This window comes from Zonotrichia albicollis, chromosome 2 (genome assembly GCF_047830755.1).
Source record: "Zonotrichia albicollis isolate bZonAlb1 chromosome 2, bZonAlb1.hap1, whole genome shotgun sequence".
Taxonomy (NCBI): domain Eukaryota; kingdom Metazoa; phylum Chordata; class Aves; order Passeriformes; family Passerellidae; genus Zonotrichia; species Zonotrichia albicollis.
The window spans coordinates 11261987-11284764 of record NC_133820.1 but is presented as its reverse complement, the minus strand read 5'-3'; the positions used below and the strand labels follow the sequence as shown (position 1 = coordinate 11284764).

The window sequence follows — 22778 nt, the reverse complement described above, 5'->3', positions numbered from 1 at the left end:
TCCTCCTGGTTAGGGTTCCAGCTGGGATCTGTTAGTGGCAATTTATGTTCACCTGGTGGCACCTGAGGTCCTGGATGGTTATCCTTCTCCCAAATTCTTATGCTAGCCTCTCTAATCACCCGGACCTCTTCTGGGGAAAATAATATGTCCAGGATGGAATTAATCTCCCGCCAAGTGTAGATATTTGGACCTAAGAATTGATCCACTTGGTTGGCTGTGCCTACTAGGTCCTCAACTAAATGCCTCAACTCTTTCTTGAATCCTCTCACCTCAGAAGCTGTTAGAGGAGCGTTCACAAAGCCAACACCTCCCGCTACTCTTCCCATAGGAACCTCTCCAAGGGGAAAAAGTCTCCTGCCCTGTTTATTTCATTATAGAAATGTAATTCTAAGTTTAGAACTATACAATCAATATATAAAGACATTTATAAAAACACAACATATAAATAAATATTAATAATAGGAATAGATGGAATGCATTATATAAATTACATAACACATCAATGTCCGCTATAAATATGCATGTCAGTATAATTATGAAAAATAGAAATATCAAATTTATTTAAATATGGCTTTAAGGCAAGGGGGCTTGTTTGGGTCTGGTCGGGTAGGAGGCAGGTTTTTGGCATTTATTTCAGAGCAGTTTTTGGCGGGGATTGCTCCGGTTCTTTTTTGCCGCCTTCGCTGCCCGCAGCCTCGAGGCGCGCTGCGGCCCCGGCTGGGGCGGGCGGCAGTGCTGCTGCCTTGTGGGCAGAGCGCAGTACTGCAGCCCTGCACGGACAGGCAGGCGAGCGAGGCCGCCATGTTGGGAGTGGCGTGTCGCGGGTGTCTCGGAGTTTCTTTGACCTTCTCAAAATGGCGGCCAAAAGGGCGGGGAAAATAGCACACCCCGGTAAGTATGCCCCCCTGTGGCCACAGAGCGGTACCGCACCCCCCGAGCCAGCGCCCTGCCTCTCGCCGCTGGGTGCCGGGGGCGGGGGAAGGACGCGGCTGCCGAGCGAAGGAAGGGCGAGGGGCGGGAGCGAGCGGCATCGGAACAGGGCTGCAGCCCCCGAGACCGCGCCCGCCCCGCTCCAGGCGCTGGGAGCGACCGCGGGCCGGACAATCTCGGCGGGGCGGCCCCGGGCAGGCAGCGGAGGAGGCGGAGCGGGGCCGTGGCTCTCCCCGCCCTCGCTGCCGGCAGCTTTGGAAGGTCGGGCCGGGCGCCCGTCCCGTCCCGCCGCCTCCCGGTCTCTGTAAACTCCTCTCTGGCTTCGCAGGTCCGTGCTGGAGAGTGGGAGAAAGGGCCCTGCTGGTTGCCGTGTCGTCAGTGGGCAGCGAGCTCTGACCTTGGCCGCATGGGCTGGTGGTTTTGCAAGTGTTAATCGTTGAAGGCAGCAATAAGTGGTTTGAAAGCCTGTTCTTGACCAGACAAAGAGGAAAGTGTGAATTTGATGCTGAACTTGTCATTTTTCATTGGACTTGCCTTGAATTATTTAGGAATAGAGAGAACTAGAAAAAGAGAGAAATAGAATTGGTTATTGAGCACTCCTCAAATGCTCACCGTGATTCAGTGCAGAGCCGAAGTGAAGGGTGATGGAACAGAGCTCTGTGCTTTAGAAGGAAATAAATTTAAACCTGACCTCCACACAGTGTCTCACTAACTTCTGTTGTTTTAAAATACCAAATACGTTTAGGAAGTGTTGGAAGTTAGTATTTTGGGAAAGAAATGGCAGTTCCACAGAACATTCCATTGAACAGAGGCTCTCGGAACGGTTCCTTTTGTAACCACTGTCACTGCAATCAGTTCGTGGTTCAGCCTTGAAATGTGCACTTGCCCTTCTATAAAGCACTGTTTTGTTTGCCTTTCAGTGCTATGAGTCTTGATAAGTTGGAGAAGCGCCCAAGAGAAATTCATCATCCTGAGATACAAAAGGTAGGAAGGCACTTTTTTTTGTTTGGTTCTTTTTCTTTATTGTTTTCTGGAAATAAAAGTAATTAAGTATAGATACTACTGGTTTGTTTCTTCCAGTAGCAGATGATAATAATAATAGTAGGAGTAATAATAATAATAATAGAAATAATAATAATAGTAATGTAATACTGCTTAAACTGTCTTTATCCATTGAACTGGCCATTTCAAATAAAAACTTTTTTTATGTCTCCTGTTTGACTGTTTATTTGGGTTTTTTTGGAATGGTAGAGTTTCCATGCCCAATTCATTATGATTAATTATGGAAACTATGAGTGCTTATCTAAACACATGCAACATCTGTTTTTCTAGAGCCTGCCTTGTGCTGTCCTGTTCTAACTGGTAGCTTGAATGTTCTGTGAAAGGACTGTAATCCTAATGAGCACTGAATTGCATATGATTAAGCTAAATACTGAGTGTTGTAGAACTTACTTTACAGTTCTGTGAAAGCTGACAGTCTTTCTGGACTTCTGGACTTTCTGCCTTTCTGGACAGGACCCTTCATCAGGTGTGAGGGGAAGCATAAAAATGTCCTACTTGGTGTAAGCTTACCTGCAGCGAGGGAATAGGGAATTTAGATACTATAAATACAGACATTAGTCTCATCACCATAAAATCTGCATTTGTTCTGTTCTGTGTAAATTTGTATGATTCTTACCCCTGGGTAGCTATGAGGTAACTTTATTTTGGATGATGAAGACTTACTCTTAAGGTGATTCTTAGCTAACTACAAATATGTTCAGTACTTCTAAAACTAACAAGGTGCTATTTTTTGACCAGTGTTTGTTTCTTTTATCTATGTAGATCTGCTTAAACTTTTCTTTTTCATATATTCATGTCACATATTCATGTGGTATGATTGTACAGAACATGACAGTGGTAAAGTATGACAAGCTGTAAGGTAAAGCATGGAAAGATTGGAAGAGTTGCAGTTTCTCTTCCCTGAGATGCTGTGCAGTCAGAAAGAAACATTTTCTATTTTGGAATATGCTTAATAGAAGATCCTTCGGTGATGTGTTACCGGAGTCCCCAAAATCAACACGGAAGCAAGAGGAAGCTCGACAAGCAGAGTTTGTTAGGCTTGGTCAGGTAGGATCACTGTAGAAGGTATGCAGCTATGTTTACAAAGGCTGTGTCACTCCTTTTGGTCAACTTTGATTACCTTGCAGTTATGGTGGGATTTAATGCAGTTTTCTGTGGCCAGAAATAGGTTTGTAGTATTGCATGATTGTAAGTTACATTAAAATAAAACGTGAATAGAAGTATTTATCTGTAATGCCTGAGATATACCTGTAGAAATATTTATATGGTACACGAGTTAAATGAAGGTTGTAAAAATCGTACCTTAGGGAGTGCCTGGTGCTGTCCTTAGTGTTTGTTAGGAATTTTGGAAATCAAAGGTGAGTTTGTATAATTGACAAGAGGATCCTCTATCTGGCTACTTATAATAAAGCAAACTGTGTAGATGGTTATATTCTGTAGTTTGAGGTGGAGGTTTTTCTCTGTTACATACAATATTTGACTCTTCTGAGTTGCCACATAGAAAGAAAGTAAACAACCAAAAAAAAAACCTCAAGAAACCAAATCCAAACAAACAAAAAAACCCACAAAACCCCCCAAAATAAACAAACCAACAAAACCAAAAAACCAAACCACCCACCCAAGAAACAGCCAAGGTATGTTTTGGCTAAGATACCTAGTAACCATTTGACATTTTTGAGGATACAGAATTTGCCTCTTTTTTCATTACTTAAAATGGCATAGGAATTCCAAACTGGAATTACTTTCTAGTCCTAAATTGTCCTTTTAATATAGTCTTTAGTTTGGATATTGCTGACAAACGCTCAGTTTAAATGAAACATCTGTTTGTATGAGGCATTGAAATTGAAAACCACTGTGAAAGGGGATACCACAGCTAACTTGGCAACCACAAGCTTTTGTAAAAAGGAGATGAGTGAAACTGTCAGAGAAGTTATGGAACGTTATACATTATGTAGTATGGTATATATTTATTCACTTCTGTAATTAGATGCTGCAGCAGAAAAGAGGAAGGGTACAGTGTCAAACTGATTCTGCAGTCACTGTTAGATTAATAAAGGATGAGCCTGGGGGCGGAAGCACTTCTTAAGTTAAAGCAAGTGTGGACATTTTTATATCTGAGGAAATTCAATGAAGGCGACATCTTCCATTTGCAATCATCTTTTGTTTTAATTTCAGCACTTTTGAAATAAGATTCAGTTGTGTTTTAATTTCCTTTTGTTTCATTTGGATTTTGTTTGAAGTCATTAGGGAGTGAAATATGCCAGCTGCACTCTTCTGCATGTGTTTTACATACAGAAGGTTCAGAAGTGCTTCTAGAATTCCAGAGATTCAACTAATATATAAACTGGGAGAGGAGGGGCAGGCTCTGGGAGGTAAGTACAGAGAACACGGGATGAAAGAACCATTTGGGAGAACGGCAGAAACTGTATCATGTGCTAGTCACTGAACATCACAAACTGAACCATAAAATATAAGCAAACTGCCTATGTGTGGTACATATATTTTAAGTATATAGGTTTGGGATTTTTAAATGAAAAAAAATTATTGCCTGATGGTTGCGCTGAGTTTCAGCTGCATGTGTTTTTAATTCAACATTTCAGGGATGTGTCTTACTAGTCTCCAAACCAGAATTGATGCAGGGAGACCTCTGCCAGAAAATTATTTCAGTTTTGATATTTCAACTTCCAGCAATATACTGTTTGGAAACGTATCCTCCCAAAAGCATTTACATGTTATTGCCATTGTCCATCGCATTCTGTGTCTGTACGATCTGGATTTTTTAGTGCACGTAACGTGTATCCCTTATGTTACTTCATAGCCTTGGGAATCTCAGTCTTTCCGCAGTAATTTTCCTCATGAGGTTTTCTCTGCAGATTCTTGGGGCCAGTCCTTGCTGGTTTCTACAGATGCTGGCGTCTTGTTAACAGATGGTTGGTAAATGATCTAGTGTTTTTGTGTATGTGACTATTTTCTTGAAAATGTGTCTTTATGTAAGTGACCATTTTCTTCAATCAGCCCCTCTCTGCCGTCGTCTCCTGAATCTGCAGCAGAGCAGTTCCAGTCTGTCCGGGTACGTGTAATCCAGCTCCTGACGATCTGAGCACACGGAGCAGCGCTCAGCTGCTGTGGGGGCTCAGGGAAGGCAGAGTGTGCATTGTCATCTTCCTGAACCTACAGACCAATCAAAGTGAGAAGCCACAGGGTGGAAATCAGTCGCATATATGCTAAATAAAACTTGCAGATTTATTTAAGAATTATTACTGCTTGTTTTTTTGTGCTTCTGTGCTTAGAAAACATCCCTATAAAATCAGTTCAGTTCATCATTTGAACCTTTGTTTGCAGACCCTCACTGAGCAGAATTTGTTACAGACTCAGTGCACGCTGCGCTGGAGTGTGAGGAGCTCAGTGCACTGCCGGGAGTGTGAGGAGCTCATGTGTGCTACTTTTTGCTTTAGGACGCTCTAAGGTATTTATTCTTTTTGGGATACATGATGAGAATTCCCAAGAGAGGTAGTTATAAGGTATGATACTGGGAAAAAGCCTGTGTGGTTGGAATGTTGTTGCTGTCAAAAGTTAATTTTTCCTTCTTTCTTAGCCAGTAGTTTTTGCTTTATTTTTGTGGTATCAGTATTTTATTGTTTAAAAAATTGCTACAAAATAACTTCAGTGTTGCCCACCAGTACCTTGTTCAGATTTGCCTATTTGCTTGTAGCTAAAATGTTCACATCTTGTTTATCATTCTATTTAAGAAACTGCTGCCCAGCCAACTAATAACTGAATATCCATCTGTCTAGGACATGGGGAGAGGATTTAGGTAATGTCTTTGTTTGCAGAAAAAAGTTCCTGTGTAGTTTCTAAATAGAGGAGAGGGGGGTGAAGACTCGGGGCTCTGATGCCGTTGGGGCACCCCAAGGTCCCCAGGAGAGGGAGCCCCACTGGGGTGCAGGAGCAGGTGTGTTCTCATGTAATCTAGAATAAATTATAAATATGACAATTATAAATAGAAATATTTTTAAGTAGTTAAATAAAGCAGGGGGTTTTATTTGTCAATAGGCAGTGTTTTGATTATCCAAATTTTAAGTACAAATCATATAAAGGTAGAAATCTAAGTATGGAAATATATCATAAATACATATAGATAAAGTTTAAAAATATAAGAAAAAATTAGTTGTAGCAGTAGATATGATACATAATATAAATAATAATTTAAATACATTTCCAGAATTTTATATATATTATATGAAATTATTAATATACTGCATCAAAAGAAACAATAAAAATAAATGTGAATATTATTATACAAAGTATAAAAATATTTCAATCTCGTTTAAAAGAAGGTGGTTTTTTGTATTTATTTGGTTAGCGACGAGGTTTTTATTTGGAATAATAGAAGTATTATAGAAGTATAAATCTAAATATAGAAATATACAATCTATAGAGAAAGATATTTGTAAAAACACGAGCGAACGACGCCTCCTTCGGCCGAATGGAACGAGCTCAGCCGAAGCAAGGCGGGACCGGCCGAACCTGACGGCCTCGAGTGAACCGAGGCCAGGCTTGCGAGGCTGCCTGAACGGAGCCGAGCTCAGGCGAACCGAGCCCGCTGCTCTCGTGCGCGCTAATTAGCGCGAGTGCGGTCACCGCCTAATGAGCCCCTGTGCCGCCCCGCGCTCCCGGTCGTGTCCGTGCGATGGGCGGGCCGCCCGCGGGACGCGGCAGCAGGAGAGCCCCGAGCCGGGCGCGTTTAACGTGAGGCGGCGCCGCTTGCCCGCCCTCAGGGAGTCGAGCCGAGCCGAGGCGCGCCGAACGCACAGAGAGCGGCTCCGAGTTCGGCCGAAGCGAGCCGAGGCGCGCCGAAGAGGCGAATGCAGCCGAATGCGGCCGATTCGAGCCGAGTTTAGCCGATAACAGCCGAATTTAGCCACAGAGCCGATTCGAGCCGAGTGTCTCCGGAGCGAGCCGAGCTCCGCCGAGCGCAGCATCCCGGGCAGGGCGAGGCGCCGGGCCGGGCTCGGGGTGCAGCCGGGGCTCTGTGAGGCTTCCCCCCCTGTCCCTCTCTCTACCCCTCCTTCCTTCTCAACGTATTCGCCTTCTCTCGCTCCCTTTCCCCCATTCCCTCTCCCCCCACAAGCCCGGCTCCTACCTGTCCTGTCCCTAGCCCGCTACTCCCTTTTGTTCCCCCTGTCTCCGTCCTCTGTCCACCCTCCCTCCTCCACCCTCCCTCTTCCCCCTTCCCGGGTTTCCCTTCCCGTGCAGCTTTCCTCCACAGCCCGACCCCCTCGCCGCCCTTTCTCATGCCCTGCTCTCGCTCCTCTCTTCCCGTGCCCCCTTTCCGTCTTCGCCGCGCAGCCGCGGGGCTCGGGGTGCCGGAGAATAAAGGCCCGAGGGCCGGAGCCCGGCGTCCCTCGGCCCTTGCAGGAGTCCCCGCACGGGGCCGGAGGCTCTCGGCGGATCCCCCCGTGCCGGTCAAATGCCCCGCCCGACAGCGCCGGAGCTGCGGCTTTCCCGGCACGGCGCCGAGAGCGGCCCCCGCTCGGTGCCGCGCCGTGCCCGCCGTCTGTGCCGCTCCCTCTCGCTGCCCCTGGCCCGGGACAGCGAGGCTGGGGAGGAACCTCGGCCCTTCTGGGAGCCGCCCCGCTTTCTTGTTGCAGCAGAATCCCTTTCTGCGGGGATGGACGTGTGCAAAGGGCTTGGAGGAAGCGCTGCGCTGCTGTCCGGGGCAGTCGGACTCGTTCTGTGCCTTCTTTGGGGCTCAGGGAAAGGGGGTGAAGACTCGGGGCTCTGATGCCGTTCGGGCACCCCGCGGTCCCCAGGAGCGGGAGCCCCACTGCGGTGCAGGAGCGGGCGAGGGGCGTCACGCTGGGGGCCGTGCCCCAGAGGGACCCAAAGCTGCCACCAAATTCAGGGAGGGGTGGGTGTAGAATGCTAAAACCTGTCAAGGTATTCGTTTTTATAGGTCTTGGTAAAGAATAGGAATTTGTCTCTAAATTCATTTGGGGAGAAACCCTCTCTATCCACTCATTGTTTACAGGAATGCAGAAAACTCCGAGTGGAGATGGGTAGCAGTTTTGAAGATACTGCCCTAGCGTTTTTATCTAGGAATGGACCGAGCTGTGCCCCGAAACCATCAGAACAGCTGCAGGAGGCAATGGAAAGGGCTCTCTGGCACCTTCTGCCTCCGTTCTCTGCCAGTCCCCAAATCGTGTCGCAGTCCTGGAAGAGGTGCTTGTCATCCAGAGTGCCAAACAAAGACCTGTAAATTCCCAGCTCTGCCTTGTGTTTCATGCGGTTTTTTTAATTCATATTTATGTCATTACAGAAAGCAAGGAAAGAAGAAATGTGACTGGTTCCCACTATTGCTGTGTGAAGGCTTTTTTAAAAGGCTGGTGTATTTGTATTCTCTTTCTCCACTCCAAGCTTGACTTTTCCCGTTTTTCGACGTCTGCTGCATTGGGTGTCCCAAGGGGTCTTAGGAGTTGGCGCTGATCCTGCTTTTTCTGAGGGTGTATCAAAGTGTGCTAGCAGAATGATAGTTTTCTGCACTGGAAAGCTTTCCCTCAATGCCATCAGTGCACGTACGTGTTTGAATTGTGGAACCAGACGGACTAAGGAAAGCCAAGGCCCGTAGCGGATTTCTGTTTGCTCTGTCTGTGAGAAGCGGGCTGTGTGCTGGACAGGGAGAGGCGCTGTTGGAGTGGCATCGGCGCCAGGTGTGAGCTGTGAGGATGATGAGGGCTCGGAGCAGCCCAGGTGTGAGTGTGAGGATGATGGGGCTCGGAGCAGCCCAGGTGTGAGTGTGAGGATGATGGGGCTCGGAGCAGCCCAGGTGTGAGGATGATGAGGGCTCGGAGCAGCCCAGGTGTGAGCTGTGAGGATGATGAGGGGGTGGCTCTTGCCGGGGCGGTTTTAACGGGGGGAGAGTTTGCCTCTGTACATTTTTGCATGGAGCTGCTGAGTGGAGGGGTTTATGGGGCGCTCCCGGCGCTGTCTCACGGAAGGACTGCGAGAGTTTCTCCCAGGGTCGGCGGGAACACCTGGATTCGCGCTTGGATACGTCCAAGCATCGCTTAAAGGAGGTGCCGAGGGACGAATCTTTGTGCCGGGGAGCAGCAGCTGAACAGGTGAGCCCGTGTGGGTTTGGAGCGGGGAATTTTGTCCTTCCCCTTTGCAATTTCATCTTGCCAGTCCCTCCCCGCTTCCCCAGGAGCAGAAATGGAGCTTATGAGGACGAAAGGGATTAAGGAGAAGGACGCAGCTCCTCTTCTATTATTGTCTGCGTTTGAACTGAGGGGATCCCTCTTCACTTGTGGTTTTAAGGGCGTTGATTGCAGGAAAAGCTGCCTTTTCCAGGCTGTTGGGGGTATCCCGGGGGTGACAGGGAAACCCTGCGTTCTATTTGAAGGGGAATGGGAAAAGTATTCTTGTGGTGTTATGGGTTTGGTTTGAAGGCAGCCACCCCATTTTCATCACCCTAGGGTTGAAATGGAGGGGGCAGTCGTGGTGTCCCTCCTTTTCAAGGGTTTGAATGGAGGTGGAAATGGCCCTTTGCCATCAGTCGAAGGCTTTCATTTGAGGAGCGCCCCTTCTTTTGTGCTCTCGTAAGGGACGAACGTGAAGGGGAGAAGACACTTCTTTGCCCTTGTTGAAGGGAGGCGAGCCCCGCCTGCGGCGTCAGTTTCGGGGTTCGGTTGCGGGAAGCTGCAGCAGTGGCAGCGTTTGCAGGGCTGCAATGGGGCCGTGCCGCTGCATCGGAGGGCGCTTGTGGTGGCCGCGGCCCGGGCCGGAACGTTGCCGCTCGGGAGCGGCGCTGGCACGGCCCGGGGAGCTGCCGGGGCGCACGGGGGATTTGGCGCGGCCGGGCCGGCCAAGGGCGGCAGTGGCGGAGCCGCGCCGGTGCGAGCCGAGGGGAGCCGCGCCGGGCCGGCCAAGGGCGGCAGAGGCGGCGTGGGCGCTGCTGCGGCGGCCCGGGCGGTGCCGGCCGCTCCGGCCGCTCCGGGCGCGGGGCTCGGGCGCCGCCGCCACCCCCGGGCCTGGTGCTGGCCCCACCGGGCAGGGGCAGCGGGCGCGGCTCTCCGGGCCGGCGCCGGCCCCGCGTGCCAGAGGAGCCGCCGGAGGAGCCGCTCTCCTGGCGGGAGCCGCGCTCCGTCCGGGGCCGGCAGCGAGCGCGGGCTTCGGCTGCTCGCAGTGCTGGTGTGGTGCCGCGGTTCGGAGGCGCTTTGTCGGCATTGATTGCATTGTTGTGTTCGGTTTGCAGCGGGTGTACGCTAAGGGCTACGGTGTTCTTCCTGAGTGGTGCGGTTCTCGGTGCCGGTGGGGATGATAAAGGTTCGTTTCGGATTGGGTTTCGTAGTCGGATATGTTTTTTTTGCCGGGGTATTATGTTTAGAAAGGCGCGCAATGGTTTTTACGGGTCGTAGCGCGAAGCAGCGGTTCGGATTTTAATTCTGTTGAGGTGGCTTTTATTGGCGTGAGCGGGTAGTGTTTGTTTTGGTGGGCTTTTGAGGTAGCGTCGTGTCGTTCATAGCAGCGGGTTTTTAATCTCGAGAATTGCATGTGTGTTTATCGTCTTCCAGGGCTTTTATTTATTTGGTTGGTTTGATTGTAGTGTATGTTTTATGGTTGCGGGTAATTTGGGAGACATTGTTTATGGTTACGTTTGTCTTTAGTCTTTGTGTTTATTTCTAGGTGTTATTTTTAATTTGATAGCGTGAGACACTATGGGTTTATTCAGTTAGGTATAAATTTTTTGTTGGAAATGAAAGTTTATTCGGTTTTGGGGCTATTTTTGTTGTTGTGTTTTTTTTTTGATTGTTTTTTTGTTGTTGTTGTTGTTCTTTCATGTATTTGATTGTTGTTCATCGGTTTTTTTTTGGGAATATGGGTATTTATATGGTGGATCTTTTCAAGTAGTATTGAGTAGTTGTTTTCTTAGTTTTTAGTCCTTGAGATTTTTTCTATTTCGTTAAGTAGTTCGGCTGTTATATTTACAGAGGATTGGTTATTCTTTGAGTTAGTGTAGAGGTAGAATTTTGTTTATTTCTTTTTAGTAACGTTCAGGGTCAGTGGCACTGTTTGGAGTTTAGTAGGTTGGTTTGATTTCTTTTTTTAGTAGTTGTTGTAATTTGCTGTGCGTGTTTCTATAGGGTTTTCTTTTTTCTTGGTTCCATTTTTCTGATATGATGAGAATTTGTTATTGAAAAGAGTGTTTTGTGGTTTTTTGGCTGGCAGATTTTTGGCTGTTGGAGGTATCTTGATGTTTTTCGAAGATATTGCTGGCAATTCAATGCTCTTTGTATTGTAATTTTATTTAGGAATTGGATTTCTAATGTAATATTATAACTACATTTAAACAAAACAGATGTGTGGAAATGGGAATAAACCTCTCTTGTTTTTATATATTTGATCTTTTTTAAAAATTTTACTTGTAACATAAGTTATTATATATTACAATAAGATATTATCTTTTTTAATTAGAGTATTGTGTATATTTATAGATATGTAAATAGAGAATATAAATATAGACACAACCCAACTCAAATATAAATATAGAAATGTGTTTCAAATATATGCAGGTATACATAAAATTTTTAAATAATTGTAAATATAAAATAACATCAATTGATACTACGCATAATAAAAGTAATACTGTATATGTCTTATTTAGTATATTATAGGAAATAGATATAAAATAGATATATCAATTGATGTACTATACTTATAAAACAAATTATAGATATGATAATTATAATTATAAAAGTATTTTTCAAGTAGTTGAAAATAAAGGATGATTTGTTTTTCATTTGGCAAAAGCAGGGGTTTTAGTATAAAAATTATAAATACAAATAATATAAAGATAGAAGTCTAAGTATATAAATATATCATAAATAGCTAAAGATTAATATAAAAATTAAAAATAAAGGAAAAAACAAGGTTTAGCAGTAGATAAGATACGTAATTTAAAAAATAATTTATCTCTATTATTTGAACAGGATACATATTATATATATTTTAAATATAATGCATCAATATAAACTAGAAATATAAATGTGTATATAGTCATGCAAGCTATAAATATAACAATATTTCAGTATAGTTTAAAAGAAGGGTTTTCTGGTATTTATTTAGTTAGAATTGGATTTTTTTTAAATAATAAAAGTGTTTTAGAAATGTAGTTTTAAGCTATAGAAGAACTATATAAGAACTATACAATTAATAGAGAAAGATATTTATAAAAACACAGAGAAATGCATATAAACAATAGGAATAGACAGAATATATTGTATAAATTACATGCTACATCAGTGTTCACTATAAATATGCGTGTGACTATAAATATGAAAAATAGAAATAAAACTTTTATTTAAACATGGCTTTAAATCAAGGGGGCTTGTTTGGCTCTTGCTGGATAAGAGGCAGGTTTCTGGCATTTATTTCAGAGCAGTTTTTGTCTGGGGTCGCCCCTGTTCTTTTTTGCCGCCTTCGCTGCCCGCAACCCCGAGGCGCGCTGCGCCCCCGTCTGGGGCGGGCGGCAGTGCTGCCGCCTTGTGGGCAGAGCGCGGTACTGCAGCCGTGAGCCGACAGGCAGCCGAGAGGCCGCCATGTTGGGAGTGGCGTGTCGCGGGTGTCTCGGACTCGCTTGACCTTCTCACAATGGCGGCCAAAAAGGCGGGAAAATAGCACACCCCAGTAAGTCTGCTGCCCTGTGGCCACAGAGCGGTACTGCACCCCCCGAGCCACCGCCCTGCCTCTCGCCGCTGGGTGCCGGGGGCGGCGGAAGGACGCGGCTGCCGAGCGAAGGAAGGGCGAGGGGCGGGAGCGAGCGGCATCGGAACAGGGCTGCAGCCCCCAAGACCGCGGCCGCCCCGCTCCAGGCGCTGGGAGCGACCGCGGGCCGGACAATCCCGGCGGGGCGGCCCCGGGCAGGCGGCGGAGGAGGCGGAGCGGGGCCGTGGCTCTCCCCGCCCTCGCTGCCGGCAGCTTTGGAAGGTCGGGCCGGGCGCCCGTCCCGTCCCGCCGCCTCCCGGTCTCTGTAAACTCCTCTCTGGCTTCGCAGGTCCGTGCTGGAGAGTGGGAGAAAGGGCCCTGCTGGTTGCCGTGTCCTCGGTGGGCAGCGAGCTCTGACCTTGGCCGGATGGGCTGCTGAGTAATGGAACAATGGGGATGCGCTTTTATGTATTTAGTGACCTTTACAGATTTCTCCCCCTGCTTCAGGTGAGCGTGCATCATTGCAGGCTTGGGATTGGGTGAAATGCGCTGAGGAAACCAGCTCTGGGGAGAGAGGGAGAGAGGGAAATCCTCTCCTAACATTTTCCAGTTCTTCTGTCAAACTCATCACAGCAGGACGGCGTGAAGACTGAAAGCGTAAGAAGATGTGGAGGGAAAGAGAGAATCTGACAGGAGCATCGAACGCACGAGTGCACGAATTTTGCTTTTGGCTTGAATTTAAACTCAGAAGTTGTAAGGAATTTAGGAATGAGAAGGGACATTTCAGAAGGAGAAGAAGGAGTTGTTGTTACAGTCCTGGCAAAATCTCTTGTTCTAGCTAATAAAAGAAGTTAGTTTAAATAAAAAAAATTTAAAATGTGGAGGTTTTTTCCTTGACTATTATATTCATTGGTGGTATATGGTGTGTTGTTTAATTTCTTGGTATGATTAACTCAGTGTAAGTTGTTTTTTGAGTGAACTAACTTTCTGGATGGGTTGGTTTGTATTTGAGGTAGGTTTCAATAGGTTTCTTTCATAGACTTCTCATAGGTATTACTGGGATTTTGGTATTGTTTACTGTATGTATAAACATAAACTACTGCTGGAGTTTTGGGTGTGAATTTATTAGATGGCTTTTGTAAAATACAGAATAATTATGTAAGTTAACAGCAAATGACCCAATTTATCTAGCTATGCTACCTAACCACAAAGTTTTATGTCTTACCAGTTTTCTGTTCTTCTGCTCCAAGTAGCTGTTGCAAAAAAGAAAGCACTGTTATTTTTGTGAAGAGTTTTCTTCTATAACAAGCCCTTTACTCCCCTTGAATCTGAGTCAGAGAGGCCAAACAGCTGCAGCTGTTCTGAGGGCTTTTATACCTGGGAGGATTTGCCCCCTCCCTTTTCCTGGGTGCCAGGGAACGAGAGGCGGGCACCATCGGGGGTATATTAACCCCAGCCTTGGCTGAGGGGCTTCATTCCCTCTCTGGGATGTGCTGGGGTAGGAGTTCTCCTCTCATTTCAGTGAAATGGCTCTTTCAGCTCATCTCAGCTTGTTTCCAGCAGGTGTTTCTGGGCATCTAAAGCAGCAGAGGCTTGGAAGAGACTGTGAAGAAAACAGCATGGAATACAGGGAGTATGTAGGTTCACAATTTTGGGTTTTGTGTTTAGGGGTGTTAAAGCACCTTTGTAATTTCTGGTTTTGTTCTTGGTTTGTTTTTTATGGTTTTCAGGAGGAGCACGCCTTTCAGAGATTCCAGGTTGTGTCAACCACAACACTTTTTGCAGCAGATTCATCGTATCTCAGGAGGGATCTGCCCAGTGTCAAGGATGATGTTTGAGATTAAGGCTTCAGGTGAGTTGAGGATTGTGAGTGGGAGAGGGAGGGTGAGCAGGTATCCAGTTAGGAGTTCTTGGGAGGGGGTTTGCAGGCAGCAGGGTGAGAAAGGGTGTTTATTTGTTTATTTGAGGGCCCCCCCCCACAAGGCTTCTAGCAGAGGCATTCCCATGTCTTAGAGCACACAGAGTCATCCACTGCACTCACAGGAATGCCATTTAACTTTGCCTTTCTCTAACCCAGGTGCCAGCCCTAATAAAGGCCACAGCCTTGGAATCAGGATGAAGCTGGAGCCTGAGGGAGCCAGGCACACTCAGGAGAGGGCAAGTAGCTGACTGGCTGGGATTTGGCCCACATAACTCTGGACTCATTCTTTGGTTTTGGTTTTCTTTATTGTAGCTGACCGAGAGGCTGACAGGCCATCACGAGGCTCTCTGAAGCAGACTCATTTCAGGTGCAACGTGGATTCTCGTCACCGATCATCCAAAAGATAAGTTGGGAGCCACGGCCTGGAGATGGGGGTGTAGCAGGTTGGGAGTTCTTGGGACAGATTTAAAAATTAGCAGAGGGAAAAGCAAACTTCTCCAAGGGCCTCTTAGGACAGCTAAAGGGAGAGGCTCTACTTTTGATGGCAGCTTTCAGGCGGGCAGTGCAGAACAGCTCTGGTTTGTGTCGTGGTTTCCGGTGTGCCGTGTTCCCTAGTGTGTCTTTGGGGTCCCTTTTGCCTTCTTCCCTCGAGGCCCTCACCACAAGCATGATGTGTGGTGTTTGATGTCCCCCTGTTTGTCACGTTCTGTGTCACGGGTGTCTGCACACATATGGGTGCCGGAGCTGTTCTGCCCTGCCGCATGGCCAGCTGCAATGGGACAAGCCCTGGGGAGTGTAAATTTGTAATGGGGGCTGTACTTGGGCTCTAGATGCTATTCCTAGATGGACCTAAGGTGTTTGCAGCTTGTGAGTTATCCTGGTGGTGTTTGACACATGTTCTAACTTCCTTTCAGGTGCAGATGCGTTGCATCCATGGCAGAGGGTCAGAGTTAGCAGGTGCCGGGCCTTCCTAGGAGCACGGTGAGTAGCAGACTGGTGGGGTTTTGGCCGATGGGGTGCCAAGATCGGGCACTGATGTTTGGTTCTCTTTAATCTAGCTGTCTGAGAGACACCAGCCCGGTGACAGCAGGTCCTTCCCAGCTGACGAGGTGGCCTTTCTTTGCACCTGGCACGGACCGGCATCCCCAGATGTCTGAGAGATAAGTAGAGGGCTATGACCCACAGAGGGGATGAAGGCAGGGTGCTGGTTTGGGAATTACTGGGAGGGGTTTTTGAGTCCAGTTTGGCGGTGGGGGGGTGTCCATGAAGTGGCCCCTTAGGCCTCATAAAAGCAAAGTCTCACCTTTGATCACAGTGCTGAGGTGTTCAGGGCAGAGCAGTCCCGGTGTGTCTGGTGTCACTTGTCTGCTGTGCATTATGTGTTGTTTGTGTATCTCCTGTCTTTTACCTTAGCACATTGAGGGGCCTGTCAGAAACCTTGGCATCATTGTTAGCATCTGTGATCTCTGCGTTCCTTGGCCTGGCACCCAGGCCATAGAACTTTTGACTCGGGAGCTCAGACAGGCATCAGACTCTCTTCTCTCTTTGGAAGCATCCAGTCAGATGTCTTGTCAGGTCTTGTTCTGAGCTGTACGGACAGCTGTGCCCCACCTGGATCCATTATGGTGGATTAGGGCTTGAAAGAATGTGAGGGCAGGCAGAGGATTCTGACCATAGGATTCCTAGGCATCCATCTTTACTGTTCTTGGAATCAATCATTCAGTTAGCATCTTCTTCCTGCAGTGTTCTCTGAGCCTCATCAGCTCACCGTCAGTTTGAACTCAGTCATCTCCTTTTGGATGCTCTCAGTCCTTGCAGCCATTTTCCTTGCCAAGAGATTTCTGTTCCTGTTGTGTCCCCGTTGTGTGTCCTGTCCTGTCTGTCCTGTGTCACGGGTGTCAGCACACATTTGTGCCGGGGCTGCTCTGCCCTGCCGCATAGCCTGGTGCGATAGGAGAGGGCCCGGGGACTTGGAATGTGTAATGTGGGGTGTAGTTGGCCTCTAGATGGGATTTGTAGATGGACACAGGACATCTGGAGCTCTTAAGTTGTCCTGCAACAGTGTGACTCTTGTCCTAATGTATTTTTCAGATTCAGATGAATGAAATCTGGGCCAGAGGGCCCCATCCCGTGTGAGGGGATTCCCCCGAGCAGGTGAGGCCCCATTTGTCTGTGGAGCAGAAGTGTACATGGTGACTCTGTTAGAGCTCTGTTCTTTGTCTTTCTTTTTAGGAAGTGAATCTGGATAGCAGCAGTCAAGGTGAGCCGTGGAGAGAAGTGGTTGTTATTGCTCAGCTCTCAAGGAGAACAATTTTGTTCAGCAGCTTGATCATGTCACAAGAGGGATCTGCCCAGTGTCAAGGATGATGTTTGAGATTGAGGCTTCAGGTGAGTTGAGGATTGTGAGTGGGAGAGGGAGGGTGAGCAGGTATCCAGTTAGGAGTTCTTGGGAGGGGGTTTGCAGGCAGCAGGGTGAGAAAGGGTGTTTATTTGTTTATTTGAGGGCCTTCCCCCCCACAAGGCTTCTAGCAGAGGCATTCCCATGTCTTAGAGCACACAGAGTCATCCACTGCACTCACAGGAATGCCATTTAACTTTGCCTTTCTCTAACCCAGGTGCCAGCCCTAATAAAGGCCACAGCCTTGGAATCAGGATGAAGCTGGAGCCTGAGGGAGCCAGGCACACTCAGGAGAGGGCAAGTAGCTGACTGGCTGGGATTTGGCCCACATAACTCTGGACTCATTCTTTGGTTTTGGTTTTCTTTATTGTAGCTGACCGAGAGGCTGACAGGCCATCACGAGGCTCTCTGAAGCAGACTCATTTCAGGTGCAACGTGGATTCCCATCACCGATCATCCAAAAGATAAGTTGGGAGCCATGGCCTGGAGATGGGGGTGTAGCAGGTTGGGAGTTCTTGGGACAGATTTAAAAATTAGCAGAGGGAAAAGCAAACTTCTCCAAGGGCCTCTTAGGACAGCTAAAGGGAGAGGCTCTACTTTTGATGGCAGCTTTCAGGCGGGCAGTGCAGAACAGCTCTGGTTTGTGTCGTGGTTTCCGGTGTGCCGTGTTCCCTAGTGTGTCTTTGGGGTCCCTTTTGCCTTCTTCCCTCGAGGCCCTCACCACAAGCATGATGTGTGGTGTTTGATGTCCCCCTGTTTGTCACGTTCTGTGTCACGGGTGTCTGCACACATATGGGTGCCGGAGCTGTTCTGCCCTGCCGCATGGCCAGCTGTAGTAGGAGAGGGCCCGGGGACTTGGAATGTGTAATGTGGGGTGTAGTTGGACTCTAGATGGGATTTGTAGATGGACAGAGGACATCTGGAGCTCTTAAGCTGTCCTGCCGCCCTGTGACTTTTGTCCTGACTTTTTTTCAGATTCACCTCCCTAGGTGACTGTAGTGGTTCTATCTAACCCCAACCCTTCTCAAAGCGTGTAAAGGTCAATAATTCATCTTCCAGAAGTTATCTCCAGTCCTGGCTTGTATTGTATGTACCTGTGTTGGTTTATGTTTGTATGTACCTATACCATGTGTATCTCTGTTGGATTATACTGTGTGTACTCACATTCTGTGTACCTATGTTGGCTTGTACTGTGTGTACTTACACAGCATGTAAGTGTGTTACCCTATATTGTGTATACTTACACCCTGTGTACACTTGCACTGTTTGCCTCAGCTGATATTGTCTGTACTTGCATTGTGCCACTTATGATCGCAGCTGCCCTGACCTGGCACGTAGTCACAGTTAGGTAGCACAGTTATAAAAACTTTACTTTTGATCTCTCTTTTGTGGGATTTTGGGTAGATAATTTATTGGTCCAGAGTGGGGAGAAGTCCTAGCTGTCAGATAACCACTCTTTAGCCACTTCCTGTTGTCTCGCAGGTCCCTGAAGCTGCCAACTTCCCCCGAATCTACCATTTAACATCAAGGAGCGGCAGCCAGAAGATGTGATAGAAGATGTGTCACAGCACGTTCTTCAGTGTCTGGAGTCAGGGCCGCAGCGAGCGTCTAAGTGGAAAGAGTGTGTGAGAGCACGTGGCTGTGTCTGTGTCTGCTCGTCTCTGCATGGGTGGGCACATGCTGACTGGATTTAACCTTGTGTGTGACTTTTGCTGTCAGGTTTTGCAACTCATTGTTAAATTTAGAATAAAAAATCTCCAGCCAGGTTATATTGTATGTACTGACATGGAATGTACCCATGTTGGCTTAAAACCCAGAAAAACAGACGAAGATGGGCAAGAAAAAACCCAGAAAAAACCCCCAAGATGGGCAAGAAAAAACCCAGAAAAAAAACCCAAGATGGGCAAGAAAAAACCCAGAAAAAACCCCCAAGATGGGCAAGAAAAAACCCAGAAAAAAACCCAAGATGGGCAAGAAAAAACCCAGAAAAAAAACCCAAGATGGGCAAGAAAAAACCCTGAAAAAAACCCGAAGATGGGCAAGAAAAAAACCCGAAGAAAATGAGAAAATACCCCCCAAGATGGGCAAGAAAAACCCAGGAAAAACCCCCAAGATGGGCAAGAAAAAACCCAAAGAAAACCCAGAAAAAAATTCCAAGAAGGGCAAGAAAAGACCCAGGAAACACCAAAAAAAAATTGGAAAGAAATTATATATAGTATTACATGCATTATGGATGGTATTGATTTATGTTATATAAAGACTTGTTAAATTATTTAAAATACAAAATATCTGCATATATTTGAAACAAGTTTATATTTCCTAAAATACACTAGAAAAAGATAGATATGATAAATCTATATTTATATCATTTGTTATATATTACACCATATCCATAGATATAAATAAAGTAAGTGGGCTGTTGTTTTTTATTAATTTTTTATAAGTAGTTTAAAATATTAGTTTTTTTTGGTAAAAGCAGGGGTTTGAGTATAAAAATTATAAGTACAAATAATATAAAGGTAGAATTCGAAGTATAGAAATAGATCAGAAATAGCTAAAGATTAATATAAAAATTAAAAATATAAGAAAAAATAAGTTGTAGCAGTAGATATGGTTCATAATTTTAAAAATAATTCATCTCTATTATTTGAATAGGATACATATTATATAGAATGATTAATATAATGCTTAAATATAAACTATAAATATAAATGTGAATATAGTCATGCAAGTTATATATATAAAAATATTTCAATACAGTTTAAAAGAATAGAGCTTTTTTGTATTTATTAGGATGGGATTTTTATTTTAAATAATACATTTCTATCATGCTTTTAATTTTAAACATAGACATATCCAATCAATATAGAAAGATATTTATAAAACCACAAAATATATTCTGTCTATTCCTGTTATTTATATTTACTTATATAAATTACATGCTACATCAATGTCCACGGAAAATAGAAATATCAAATTTATGGTTTTAAAGCAAGGGGGCTTGTTTGCTTCTGATCGGGTAAGATTTTTGGCATTTATTTCAGAGGAGTTTTATTTCAGCCTGTGGTCGCCCTGTTTTTTGCCGCCTTCGCTGCTCGCAGCCCCGAGGCGCGCTGCGCCCCCGGCTGGGGCGGGCGGCAGTGCTGCCGCCTTGTGGGCAGAGCGCGGTACTGCAGCCGTGCGCCGGCAGGCAGGCGAGAGGCCGCCATGTTGGGAGTGGCGTGTCGCGGGTGTCTCGGACTGTTCCTTGACCTTCTCCAGATGGCGGCGAAAAGGGCGGGGAAGTGGAGGACCCGGCTCGGTCTAATCGGCTGCCTTCATGAAACACCGGCCCCGGCGCGGCTCCGATGGGATTTTCTGTGGCCTTTCAAGTGTACCCGATGCAGTCTGTGGGGTCAGCGACGGCGCTAGCGGGTGCATTTTGGCGTGTTTCTGAAAGGCATCTGGGTATCCCCTCTCTCTCCCTAGGGCCTCTTTCGGCCGCCATCTTGGGAAGGGCGTGTCACGAATGTCGCGGACTTTCTTTGACCTTCTCAAGTTGGCGGCGAATGGGTGGGAACATTGCACACCCCGGTAAATCTGCCGCCCTGTGGCCACAGAGCGGTACTACACCCCCCCGAGCCAGCTGGGTGCCCGGGGCGGGGCAAGGACGCCGCTGCCGAGGGAGGGAAGGGCGAGGGGCGGGCCAGGGTCTGTAAGTGCCGGGGACGGGGGAAGGACATTTCAGGAGTGCAAAGGGACACAATGACCGAGAGAAACGGCGGGGGCGGCCCGGCGGGGCCAGTTTCGGTGGGCGGCGGAGGCGCGGTCGCAGCGCTCCACGGGTCGGGGGCAGCGGGCGGGGGCGGGCGAGCGGCGTCGGAACAAGGCTGCAGCCCCCGGGCCCGCGCCCGCCCCGCTCCAGGCGCTGGGAGCGACCGCGGGCCGGACAATCCCGGCGGGGCGGCCCCGGGCAGGCGGGGGAGGAGGCGGAGCGGGGCCGTGGCTCTCCCCGCCCTCGCTGCCGGCAGCTTTGGAAGGTCGGGCCGGGCGCCCGTCCCGTCCCGCCGCCTCCCGGTCTCTGTAAACTCCTCTCTGGCTTCGCAGGTCCGTGCTGGAGAGTGGGAGAAAGGGCCCTGCTGGTTGCCGTGTCCTCGGTGGGCAGCGAGCTCTGACCTTGGCCGGATGGGCTGCTGAGTAATGGAACAATGGGGATGCGCTTTTATGTATTTAGTGACCTTTACAGATTTCTCCCCCTGCTTCAGGTGAGCGTGCATCATTGCAGGCTTGGGATTGGGTGAAATGCGCTGAGGAAACCAGCTCTGGGGAGAGAGGGAGAGAGGGAAATCCTCTGTTAACGTGTGCCTGTTCTTCTGTCAGACTCATCACGGCAGGACAGCATGAAGACTGAAAGTGTAAGATGTGGAGGGAAGCAGAGAATCTGACAGGAGCATCGAACGCGCGAGCGCAGGAATTTTGCTTTTTGCTTGGATGTAAACTCAGGAGTTGAAAGGAATTTGGGAGTGAGAAGGGACATTTCAGAAGGTGAAGAAGAAAAAGAAGTTGTTGTTGTTGTTACAGGCCTGGCAAAATCTTTTGTTCTAGCTAATAAAAGAAGTTAGTTTAAATAAAAAAAAGGAAAAAAAAAAAGTAGTTTTTCTTTACCTGACTATTATATTCATTGGTGGTATATGGTGTGTTGTTTAATTTCTTGGTATGATTAACTCAGTGTAAGTTGTTTTTTGAGTGAACTAACTTTCTGGATGGGTTGGTTTGTATTTGAGACAGGATTGATTTCAATAGGTTTCTTTCATAGACTTGTGATAGGTATTACTGGGGTTTTGGCTTTGTTTACTGTATGCATAAACATACAGCTTTGGTTGGGCCAGCTGGGCTGCCGGAGTTTGTGGGTGTGAATTTATTCGATGGCTTTGGTTAAATGCAGTGTTTAATTTTTGAAAGGTTTTTCAATGTAGTGGTTTTAAGGTGGTTTTTAGAATTGATTGTATGGTTTGATGTTGTTTATAGTTGCTGTCCGGTAAGGGATGTGGTGTGAGTACTTGAACGTTATGGTTTTGGTTTTCCTATGTTCCATTTTCTTTCTGGTTCGATAGGTTTTTTTAGTTTTATTTTTGGTGCCATGGGTATTCACGTGGTGGGTTTTTATAGGCAATATGTTTTTTAATTTGGGCAGTGAAAGCATAAAAATAAAAAATCTAAACTGTTAAAATACTAAAAAATATAAGTTAGTTTTCTTTTAATTTTAAATTAAGTTTTATAGATTATTGGTTTTTATTTGTGCATTAGCATAAAGGTAGAGCTTTGGGGGCTTCTTTTAGTACTGTTTAGGGTCAGTTGTACAGTTTTGAGTCTAGTGAGTTGGTTTGATTTAATTTTTAGTGGGTGTTGGTTTTTCTTAGCAGTTGTGTCATTTTCAAGGTGTATTTGAGTTTTATGGGGTTTTTGAGATATTGGTTTAGGAGGAAGTTTATGATGAGAATGTGCGGAGGTTTTGGGCTAGTTATAGTGGGATTTAAAATTTCTTTACAGTTAGGTTTATTTGAGGTTTTATGAGGGTTCAATGTTGTGGGATGTTTGTTCCGTTAGTAATAAAAATAGGTTTTGTTTTGATGTGCTGCGATGGGATGAGCGTGTGCTGCGTGCCGTTGCTGACAAAGGTACGGTATTGTTGTGGCTCTGATGTGTCGGGTTAATGAATTTATATGGTTTAATATATCATTTAAAATAGAAATAAATATAAATTTAAAAATATATATAAAATTT

The 22778-nt window shown here is 46.5% G+C and overlaps 3 long non-coding RNA genes across 9 annotated transcripts; all 3 read left to right on the top strand.

The window, feature by feature from the left end:
- The first annotated feature begins 943 nt into the window (after positions 1-943).
- LOC141727119 (uncharacterized) lies at positions 944-5226 on the top strand. Of its 2 annotated transcripts, XR_012578174.1 has the most exons (4): positions 944-1258; positions 1851-1914; positions 2390-4922; positions 5008-5226. It is a non-coding gene; the product is annotated as an uncharacterized LOC141727119 (long non-coding RNA). The 2 variants fall into 2 exon arrangements; XR_012578175.1 differs by lacking the exons at positions 944-1258; positions 1851-1914 and having other exon boundaries at positions 1921-3039; positions 4233-4922.
- Positions 5227-6900: 1674 nt separating this feature from the next.
- LOC141727118 (uncharacterized) lies at positions 6901-19121 on the top strand. 6 transcript variants are annotated; one of them, XR_012578170.1, is made up of 13 exons: positions 6901-7024; positions 8024-8214; positions 8312-9113; positions 13046-13203; positions 13307-14333; positions 14427-14548; positions 14774-14853; positions 14930-15598; positions 15676-16771; positions 16850-17005; positions 17233-17312; positions 17389-18101; positions 18498-19121. It is a non-coding gene; the product is annotated as an uncharacterized LOC141727118 (long non-coding RNA). The 6 variants fall into 6 exon arrangements; XR_012578169.1 differs by having other exon boundaries at positions 6927-8214; XR_012578173.1 differs by lacking the exons at positions 6901-7024; positions 8024-8214; positions 8312-9113 and having other exon boundaries at positions 12177-13203; positions 17389-17443; positions 17991-18101.
- A 1586-nt stretch (positions 19122-20707) lies between these two features.
- On the top strand, positions 20708-21933 carry LOC141727115 (uncharacterized). Its single transcript, XR_012578167.1, has 3 exons — positions 20708-20804; positions 21102-21259; positions 21375-21933. It is a non-coding gene; the product is annotated as an uncharacterized LOC141727115 (long non-coding RNA).
- The last annotated feature ends 845 nt before the right edge of the window (positions 21934-22778 follow it).